The sequence below is a fragment of the Molossus molossus genome, unplaced genomic scaffold, assembly GCF_014108415.1.
Source record: "Molossus molossus isolate mMolMol1 unplaced genomic scaffold, mMolMol1.p scaffold_m16_p_4, whole genome shotgun sequence".
NCBI classification, from domain to species: Eukaryota; Metazoa; Chordata; class Mammalia; order Chiroptera; family Molossidae; genus Molossus; species Molossus molossus.
Genome location: NW_023425377.1, coordinates 11161924 through 11173330, shown reverse-complemented (window position 1 = coordinate 11173330; position 11407 = coordinate 11161924). Strand labels below are relative to the sequence as shown.

The 11407-nt window shown below is 43.1% G+C and overlaps 1 pseudogene; it reads right to left on the bottom strand.

The window, feature by feature from the left end:
* Nucleotides 1–3486: 3486 nt before the first annotated feature.
* Nucleotides 3487–3585, bottom strand: LOC118616638 (annotated as a pseudogene).
* Between the last annotated feature and the right edge of the window lie 7822 nt (nucleotides 3586–11407).

Here is an 11407-nt window from a genome sequence, read left to right as displayed (position 1 = left end):
CGTTGGGGGCTTTCGGGAGCAAAGGGCACCTGGGGCAGGGAGGCGATCGTAGCTGAAATCAAACAGGTGCCGCGGGCTGCCTTGTGGAGTTGTGGTCTGTCGGTTCTTCAAGAGTCAAGTGGAAGGGATGTTGGCCGGGGGCTGCAGGGCCTGGTCGCCAGTGAGTCGCAGTCATGGGTCCAGTGTTCTGATAGTCAGGTGGTTCATCTTGCCGTGGCGTCAGGTACACACCCCTTGTCCTCAGGTTAGGAGAGTGGACAGCCGTCTCCCGGGGGACACACCTCCAGGCCAGCTCAGGTGGGCTTTTCCTCAATCAGAATAAAGCAATCACAATTAACATGGGAAAGGAAAATTAACATTTTTCTGCCTATGGCTAGTGCCCCGCTCTGGTACTTCTCCGAGTATTCTAATATTTTCTATCAGTTCTGAAGTTCTTTCCTGCCCCTTTCATTTGGGTGGAAAGACGGTTTGAAGGTGCAGACACCAGCCAGCTCCGTGCATCACCAGGCGCTTTTCATTCATTGTGGGAAAGGCTGGGTAGACACAGCCTTCAGGAGAGACGGAAGGATGGTGTTGTAGGAGGTGTTAGGAACCTGGTCCTTAGCACTAGGAAATCCTTTTCCACCTCTTTGTAGCTATGTGTGCTTGGGAACAACTCCATGAGCCTTATTTTCCGCAACAAAAAATGGGGTGACCGAGCCCCCGCAGGGCGCTGTAAAGATGGACAGAAAGCCTGTGTGTGAAGCGTTTTGGCCTAGTTCTTGGCGTAGCGTAAGTTTCATGGGCGAGAGCAGTGTTCGTGGCCGGGGTGGTCGTTGTAGTGGAAATTATTATTGTTGTTAATATAGCTTTGGAGACTCACTGAGCGCGTCTCTGCTTTAGATTCTTCCCACGTGTTTCTTCTCCTTTTCCCCCTACTCCTCACAGATGTGGGAAGTGTGAATAATATATGTGAAGCCCTCTGACTGCATGCAGACAATTTTTTTCTATTGTTATCCGAGGTGTCAGAAATCAAACCTAATTCTGGAGGTTTCCTAAGAGCAGAATTTCCATTTTACTATTCAGTGGGAGTTCTTGCTTAGAGATGTTTTGCAAAGCCAGTCCTAACATATTTGAGTTGCATTTGAGGAGCTGCCAAAGGCCAACTGGAGAGAAGAGGCACCTCTCTGAGCTCAGGTGCCGAGGGGGTGCTGCCGTGCAGGGCAGAGCTCAGACACCGCCACTGAGGCACGCGGGCCCCGGGGGCCACAGGCGGCAACGCTGGTCCAGACGCGCAGAGTCACCTGCACTGACAAGGCAGGAAGGGGGGCAGCTGCGCTCAGCCACAGCGCACACCTAGCCCGTCCCCACGCAGACAGGTTTAAGATTTTGGTTGATTTCCGTGCAGGTGTAAAGATGCTCTCTTGTTTATTACTTACCAGGAGACTTACCCACTTAACATATTTGTAAATGCACATTACAGTATGGATGTCTGTGGGTACAGGCTGTACAGAGCAGATCTCAATCATTCATCACCTCCTCCCCGTTTCCCCTCCCCCAGCCTCTGGGAACCCCAGCTTAACTCCCTGTTTCTGTGTGTTCACCTATCTACATACCTCCTGTAACGGGGGTCAGGCAAGTATGTGTCCTTCTGTGACGGGCGCATTTCACTTACCACGGTGTCCTCTAGGTTTATCCATGACGTTGCATGTGGCTACTATTTTTTAACAATGTTAGAAAGGTATTTATGTTAAATCAAGTCCCACCTGCACTTGTTCAGTTTCCTCCTAAAACTCCTTGCAAAACTAATTTATTTATGTGTTAACATCATCTCTATGGGCCCGTCTGGTATTCCTTATATATAGTTACTCTGTAACTGTTCTGGGTGACTGATGAAGTAACCATTCACTGTTAACTAACTAACTACAAGAACTAATTGGAATACAATTTGGGACACTAAAACCTCTAGTGATTAGAGTGAGAACAATGTTATCTTAAGTAGGCTTTTACTCAGAAAGATTTTAAAATATTTTCCTAATGATAAAGATAGCCCGATGTTATCAGTTCGGTGTCCTCTGAGCCACCACCTGCTGCTGGCGGAAGTGGGATTCTGGGGTTCTGAGGCCCGCAAAGGAGGATGAGGTACTGTGGAAAGTTGTGGGGAGTTGAATCCCTGTTTCCAAGGTCCCATTTCCCCCGTCCTGCCATGGGAAAAGTCCAGCTGTGTCTTAGGCAGAGCGAGGACTAGAGCCACTGCCCAGAGTTTTTTGCTCCGTGTCGAAGCACAGTCCTGTCCAGCATCTTGTAGCTGAGCTCGTGTTCCCAGCTGCAGTCCATTGTGGGTGGGGTCTGCAGGGCCCTGGGCCATGTGGCTTCCAGGGCTACCTGGCAGGCTTGCACACAAGTGAGTGGAAGGAAGCAGGAGCAAAGCAAGAGGAACATGAGAGAAAGTTCTTTGGGGTTTTTAACTAGGAGCTTATCCAGTAAATCCTTCAGGATTTTGCACTCTTGGAGTGGCTCCAACCCCTAACCAGTTATCTTTTCCAGGTTATATTAACAGTCAGGTACATTCCCTATGTCACCCCAACTTAACTGTGGGTCTGTCCCTCATCCCCGTTGTTGTACCCCTTCCCCCAGTGATTGGCAGGGAATAGACCTGTGGTTCCCTGGGGAGTGTAAAGTTGCAGCTTCCTGGTGTGAAGCTGCCCAGATGGTCCTGCTTATAACGTCTGGCCCCCTTTGCTCCTTTCCCATTATTAATATTAGTTAGCTAGTTATGATGACAATATTAGCTAGCTAGTAATGATGGTAACACCTACACACCAATTACAATAAGGAAAGAAATTACTTATGCAAAACCACATAAAAATATGTTGAAGCAAGTGAAGAAAATACTTGTTATAGGGTCTCTCTGTCTCTCCCTCTCTCTCTCTCTTTCTCCTCCCACCCCCTCCCCCCATCATCCATTATAGAAAAATTTTGCTTTTACAGTAGACAAGACTTAAATATGTTTGTGAAAGGTAGTCTTTGGCAATTTGTGGCTTTAAGAGAAAGAAGTAGAGCTCCTCTTACTGAAAGTGAAAGAGAATATCAGAGACCTGATTCAAATCCTGTTTTGAGTTATTAGGAAGCACTGCAGGAGGGACACAGTCCAGGGATCACAGTTCAATATCACCAGGTCCAGGAGAACTGACGTAGTATAGTGGCTTCTCCTTAGTGACTTGCTTAGTGGTGGCTCCTATTACTTATCAGGGCTTGTGGTTTGAGGATAGACTTAGGGGTGTGAGCACCACACAGGGTAAAAATAGGCACGCTGTACAATTGATATGCTTGTTAACTCGGGAGGTATGTTCGCAAGCCTGGGGTAGGGCATGCTGACTCACTAGGAAGTTAAAAAAAACAATTGTTTCAAGAAACTGCCAAATTGAAAAGCAGTGTCTGATTTTTACATGTCATTGGAAGAAAAATATATGAGGGAGGATAATCATGCTTGTTTGTTTTTTTTAATTAAGTACGGAATGTTTCACGAATCAGCATGTCAGCCTTGCACAGGGCCACACTAATCTCTGTATTGTGCCAATTGTAGTCTGTGTGCTGTCGAAGTGCGTGCTGCCAACGGAGCCCTAATCCGTCTTGAATTGACTGCTACCATATCAAATGTGTCTCGTATATTATCATTATAATAAAACATACGTCCAAGTAGTTTTATACACAGAGAAATGCTGGTTAAAGGGCATGCAATGTGAAAGAATGGATGTCTTATTGCTCTCTGAGATCCACGTCACAGGGACCTACTGGCACTCGCTTGCACAAAGGTGGGGACTGTACCCAGAAATACAGCTGGTTAATGGAGCTGGAGGGGAAAGAAGACACCCCTCCCTTCGCAGGGAGAGATGGAGGTTTAGAAAGCATTCCGCCTCCAGCACCGTGATGCCCAGACTCCTATAAGACGCGTGCTCTTCCATCCCCCTTGGTCCTTTCTGGGCTCTCTGCACTGCACGTTTGTGGCAGAAGTCCACCCCACCCTGGCAAACCGCATGCCTGTCATTCATGGGGACAGTAGAGCTGGGCCCGCTTCTCCACGTCTAATTCCAACTCTGAAAGAGCAAGTATAAATGGTCCAGTCTGGGCAGGTGTCCATTCCTAGTCCTGTAGGGTGTTGCCAGGGAGCAGGGTCTCGTAAAAATATGGTTGCTGAAGCTCCGCCTCTGTGTCTCAGTGGTTGAACGTCGAACCATGCACCAAGAGGTTGCGGGTTCGATTCCCAGTCAGGGCACCTGCCCAGCTTGTGGGCCTGATCCCTAGTGCAGGGCATGCAGGAGGCAGCCAGTCAATGTTCTCTCTCATTTATGTTTCTGTCTCTTTCTTTCTCCCTTCCTTTCTCTCTCAAAATCAATAAAGAATTAAAATATATATATATATATATATATATATATATATATATATATATATATATGGTTGCTGGACCCTACTTTTATATATGGGACTGAAAATCTCGCAGAGGGAGACAGACCGGTCTTGGAGAACAGTCCGGAGATGTCTACTACAACAGAGACTCATTCCTACCTGAGACAGTGCTGAGAAAGAGAATATGAGTGGTAGCTTTAATTTTGAAATAGCCGTAGAATTAATTAAGACAGAGAGGAAGTCTACTGGATACTGTTGTGTTAAAATAATATTTAAAACGGTTTCTGCTTAAAATTTGATTTAAAGACCCTGACATTACAAAAGGATTCCCTTTGAGATGACTTATAAATATCTGATAAGGTTGCTCTCTCTCTCTCAACTGTGTGGATGTGGAATGGCATCTCTTAGAAGCATAATTAGTGTTATCACTAGGAACTGTGTTCTAAGGTTCATGATCACTAACCGGGATTGACTGTCCCTGACTATGCGGATTAACTGTCTATATTTTTCACCTACACCTGGAAAATTGTTTAAAATTTTAAACTAAAATGTTCAGTTTCTCTTAAAATGATTAGTCAGCTCAGATAAATTTACAATATATAATGATGAAAATGGCATGTGTTAAAGTAACTATTACACTTATTCTTTCCTCGCAGAAGGAAAATGAGAAACACTGCCAGACCTAGGGTGGTTTGGAAGATGAAAAATTCAAAAGTTTAAATTTTAAGTCATTACTGTACAGCTCTTTGGCCATGATTTTCCCATTTTACTTACTCAGTATTATTAATGATGATATCTAATTGAATTCCTTCTCCTGTATGTTATTTGTTCTCACTTGCTCCTATTTTCTCACTTCAAAAGATTTAAATAGAAATACACATATATTATTGATTTCTAAAGTGAATTTTTTAAATGTACTATTTAGAAGTCCCATAGAAATGTCTTTATAATGAATCAGAATTCAACTTGTGAAAAAGAAAATCAGCGATTAAAATAGCACATACTTTCGGTCCCAGACATAATAAACTCACTTTAATTTTCCAGTTGGTATCAACACCTCACTGTACCTTTTGCATAAATGAATAATTGTAAATGATGGTGATTAATTAGCAATTGTGGCCAATGACTTCGAGGCTTTCAAGTAAAAGGCATTAATAATTATCAGTATCTGGTTATCACATTTTTGTTTTAAATCTAGCTATAGGCTGCCTTAAAAAATGACATCTTTAATTTTATAAATCCTAATTCATGGAAGTAGGTAGTAGGCAGTGTACAGAAGGGAGAAAAGTTAAATTGTTCATTTACATGTTATCACATGCTTTGGGACAGTGTGTTTTCAAGTGTTGTAAGACATTTTTTTTTTTTTTAACATATACTTACTGGTTAATTCTGAGTTAAATAATAAGGTTTCAAGTTTGTCAAATATTTCCTGAACTCCTAATTTTAAAGTAATCTTGTTTATAGTTATCTAATGATTATCGTAATTAGAAGAGAAGGAAATATTAAATTAATGTCATGCTCAGACCAGTGGTTATATGTTAAATAATTAATTTTGTGATAATATGAGGTCTAAGTGTCCAAAAGACCTGCCTCAGATGAATTCTACCTGACAACAGAAAACCAAGCGAGGCCATTGATTAACATGTACAGCATATAGTTCCTAAAATCTTGAAGTATATTATTTTAAAAAGTTGTATGTTTTATTTGGAAATTTCATAAAGACAGTTTATTTCAACTCGCACTGAGTGCCTCTTTAAGTGTGTACCCTACAGAATATTTTCTTAAAATAAATTTAAATTACCACCAATGCCCTTTGCCTATGGTAATGGCTCAAAAAGGAGAAAACCAAATCAATGACTAATACGGACACTACACATGATATGTTACTAGATTGGTTGTATTACAATTGCTCAGGAAAATGTCCTTATTCTCAGCAAGAATGTGGTTGTTTTCCTAGATATATGGACTTGAAGGAAAATATGTTTTCCTATGAAATATAACACTTTCAAAGACAGAAATATGTAAGTATTTATCGATGTTCATAAAGAGATTCTTGGGTAGCTGACGCTCTGAGTTTTGGGAATAAGCGCAGAGCAGTAGCAGGTGTTTATCTGGGGAACCGACCTCCCCTGCAAGGCTTGATTGTGACCGATGGCTTCCGAAATCGATATGCCGGAGAAGATGATCACATTAGGTGTAATTCATCAGCGACTCCCCTATTAAACAACACTTTTAATTGTGCGTGTTTTTTTTTTTTTAACCGAGTGTAATATAAATGTAAAGTCAGTATAGATATAGTGAAATGTGTTGTGATTGTAAACAGACCGAAGCTACAGGAAGAAGACCAGGGCATGCATTACTGTCCCTGCACACAAGAGAAACCACCTTTTATTGACTTAGGTGTCTTTGCCAAATATTCTGGGTACTAAGTCAAAAATTCGCAGCCTTCCAATTTATAAATAACAATATGTTCAACGTAATGTAGATTAAACATGCGGGTCACTGATTACATTTTTTCATTTTGCTTCCCCAGATTTAGCATCCTGTAGACAACGTCTCTGACTAACTACATTTGGAGAGTGAGAAATTTTATTAGAGCTTGGATTTATTATGCCTGTATTACTGGATTTCATCATCCTACAATTTCTGAAGCTAGATGTACTATAATCTCATCTATAGTGATGTAAAAAGAGGACATGCACCCTCAAATTTAGGACTACACTTAATTTCTTTTTTTTAAAAAAAAAATATGTTTTTATTGATTTTAGAGAGAGAGGAAGGGAGAGAGAGATAGAAACATGGGTGAGAGAGAACATCAATTGGCCACCTCCTGCATGCCCCCCACTGGGGATCTGGCCCACAACCTGGGCATGTGCCCTGACCAGGAATCGAACCAGCGACCTCTTGGTTCATGGGTCGACGCTCACCACTGAACCACACCAGCCAGGCTTAATTTTCAACCTAATATAATAAATCGTAACATTTCCCAATATGTATTCTTCTGAGTGGCTTTGCTCATATTTGAACTGCTTACCTGTTATGGAGAAGTCAGACACGCATGTACCAGAATGCATGCACACTCCATGTCGGAGTTTCCACACAGACGGGGTATGCTCCTTGCTGTAGCACAATAGAACTTCTGATTCAACACAGAAGATGAGAGAGAATTCATAAACGTTTCTGTCTCTTTCCAAAGGGGCATGCATTTAAAATTACATTCCAAGCTCTTACGTTTGACTCTACTACCTTCTATAAAAAAAAACTTACTTAAAAAACAGTCTGACCTCTTCTATCCAGTTCATCCATCATTTGCCCTACATGACTCCAAAAGTGTTGTGTAGCGTTAACAACACAGACCCGGTGGTTAGGTTGCCTGCGTTTTCCTTGCATCACCTCCTGCTAGCTGTGGCCTGTGTGATCCTCAGTTTCCTCCTCTGGAAACTGAGAAGATAGCAGTACCTCTCTCAGGGGGTTGCTACGAGGATTGCACTTGTAAAGCCTTTCAAACTGTGCCTGGTTGATCGTGTGCCGTTCCTGTTACACGTGTGACTTCTGCGTAACTTCAGATGCTTAAATGTTAATGGGGTCAATACATTAGGAAGCCTGGTGATCTCTAGTTATGCAAAAACGCAATCATGGAAATAACAAGGGTTGTGAGAAGCAGTCAGAGCTGAGACTTCAGGGATATGAACAAGCCATCCAGGAGGCATGGCTGAAGGAGGGACTAGAGGTAAAATACCCAGATTGGGGAGGGGGGCGGGGTAAATATCCAGGATATAAGACCAGAAGAAAGGTGACATGATGATGTGAATAGGTCTGAGTCGGAGGGGAAAGAGCCAGATCAGTCACCGCTGTGCCGTCCTTTTAAAGATTTTGAATTTTATTCTAAGGCCTGTGTTGTGAAAGGCTGTATTCCTTGGACAACAGACTGTAAGGTGGAGTTTTGCAGGTAGGAAGTTGATTGCCGAGTGCTCTTAGAGAATAACACTTACATCAGAGTGAGAACAAAGGATTGGGCACAGGGAGGAGCTGGGGGAGCTGAAGTCAAAGGCTGTTGACTCACAGGCCTCCCCCAACCTTTTCCATGGGGAGCTCGGGGGCTGGGATGACTCCAGATGTTGTCTGGCATCTGGGCAAAGGGGCTGGCCTTTGTAACCCCACACCAACCAACCATGGCACGGAGGCGGTCCCTGGAGCGGGGATAGCCATCTGCCCAGGGCACTTCCTAGACAGGGATGGTACTGATAGGCCTTCCTTGCCTCCAGCTGGCGAGATGAACCCCTCCCTCCTGAAGGGGACTTTCAGGGGAGTAGCACAGTGTCCCTGTGGAAAGCCATCGAAGGACATGGAACAGAAAGTTCAACCCCCCCCCAATTCGTTCAAGAAATAATCTTTGATCTTCTACTACCCCTGAAAATCCAATGTGCAAGTAAAGCACAGAGTCACCCATCCAGTGAAGAATTCAGACAAGTAGACAGACAGCCCCGTGCAGGGCGTTGAAGATGCTGCGGATACAAAGGAGTAGTGTTTAATTAAGCATAGGTGGCGGGGATTACGCAAGCCCTCTGGGTAAACAAGTGGCATTTGAAGGGAACCTACAGGATGACTAGGAATTAATTTGGTAAAGGGCAGGGTGTATGCTCCAGGTTCTGGCACTTGCAGAATCCCAGAAGTCATCTCCCAAATAAGACAAACATTGACGGAGTTCCTGGGGACAGGTGCACGGAGTTGGCTCCATAGCCCGCGAGGGAAATGCCACCTGGCATCTGAGGGAAGAGGAGGAGGATCATGGAATCTGACAACTGCCAGTGACCCGAGACAGCGTGTGGTTCTGCCACCTCATTGCACTGATGAGGGAAGGGGAGCAAATAAGCTCAAGAAATTGTTCAAGGCTCCACACTGACTGAGTGGCACATGGCACGTGACAGTCCAGGCCTGCCGTGTACTGTGATAACCTACAATCTTTCACGGGAACTATCTTCAGAGCACACAACACTGTCACAGTGGGGCACACACCGCAGCGGACAGTGAATAACTGACTAGGTACCGAGATCGGGGGATAGAGACCTTGGTTCTCTTTATCAGTGAATAGGGTAGAGTCAGAGCGTCACCGCGGGGTATTTACCATCTCCACTCAATGATAAGGATGGCTAGGATATATATTTGTTGTACTTGAGAGGGTGCTAGTTATATTCCTCTATGTCTGCTCTACTGTATATTTTCTCTAGTATAAAAATGTTTAATTTTTTTTTTTTTTCTGAAAACCTCTTGCAGGAGAATTATAGTTAGTTCCATGAGTAAAAGGAGTTACCTGTGGTCGCTAACTGCCTCAATAAAGCGTCTAGGTGGATTATCACAAAATATCTAAAACGAGTCTGAGATACATGGTCTTTCAGGACTGGCAAAATTTACTTTTGTTGGGTGGTGGTCCTAACTAAAGGTCAACCTCCTCCAGAGTAGCTAAAATAGTACAACTAGAGGCTCATGAGACCCCCAAAAGAGACACAAGCCATCGTTATTAAGTGGCCAAGGACAAGGACCACAAACAGGCTGTGGAGCATGGACCCCACATTGAAGGAGTCAGGGCAGATGTTCGGAATTCCAGGCATGGCTTAGGGTGATGCTGCCACCCCACAAAGAGCCTGAGCAAGTGGTAAGGACAGTGTGTCCTTAGGCTGGTTAATGACACCCCCACAGCCCCGCAAAGCAGCAGCAGCAACAGCCCCTATTTATTAGAACCTAGTCAATGTCAGGTACTCCACATCACCCTTCATGATCTCAACCCTCACAACAGTGTTTCAAGATGGCTTTTAGCGATCCTATGTTATAGATGGGGAGATGGAGGTCCAGACACGTTACAAAACCTTGTCAAGGGGCCTTGAGTTTGGGTGGGGAACACACAGTACGATATACAGATGATGTATCAGGGAACTGAACACTTGAACCCTGTATAATTTTATTAGCCAATGTCACCCCAATAAATTGAATTTTAAAAATGTTTAAAACCTTATCAAGGCCAGATAGTATGTCAAATGCATAAAACCCAGATCTGTCTGACTCAAAATTTATAATTCAAACTTCTACAACTGTGTGTGTGTATATACATCTCTCTCCCTTTCTCTCTCTCTCTCTCTCCTCCATTTCACTCCCTCCCTCCATGTGTATGGATGGGATGGAGTTTTTAAAGTATGGTAATTTTACAATTGTTATATATTATTTGGGAGTTTGAAAAATGGTCATTTTATGATTATATATAGCTTATTTGATATATCACTCTTATGAAAAAACATAAGCTACAAAACTTGTCCAATGGTAGTAAGTAATATCAGCACGTCCTAATCTCTCTGTTCTTTCCAATCATACCTAGGTTACGCAACCTCTATTTTCAAGCAAAAAATGGCAATATTAGTTAACGGGACAGTAGGATATATATTGAACGGAGACACTTGTGTGCAGAAATATCTTCAAACACAAAGGCTTTGGGATTAAACAAATTTGAGAAGTGATCAGTGAAATATTACTTCAAAGATTTTTTTTCCCCCTAAATAAAAGGGACTTAAAACTTCTTAAAAAAAAAAAAATTGAAAGCAAGCTTCCTTTCAATATTTTCTAGTCAAAGGTATTCTTAGTAAACAAGGGAGACCATACATGAATCAGCTCAGTCTCGGTTGGAGTTTTCTTTTAACAATAACCTGCATTTAATAAGCTGGTACCCAGAGTGCGCGCCATGCGGCTTCAAAGTGGTAACAAGACCATGAGGCAGATCCAAAGAGAAATGGTCGTGGGGTCTGCACTGCTAGACCGAGGAAGAGAATTATATCTGTATGCACACAGCTCTTTTTTTTGTTGTGCCTGTCTAGGAACAGGACTCACTGTATTTTCTATAACTGCTTAAAGATTTCAATCCAAACTTCCTTTCAGCCGTAGAGATCAAAAACTCGAGATATTGCTGGGTTATGGAAGAGAGAGAGACAATATGTCTCATAGAAGTGAGGCAGAATCCTGTAGACTGTTGCGGACA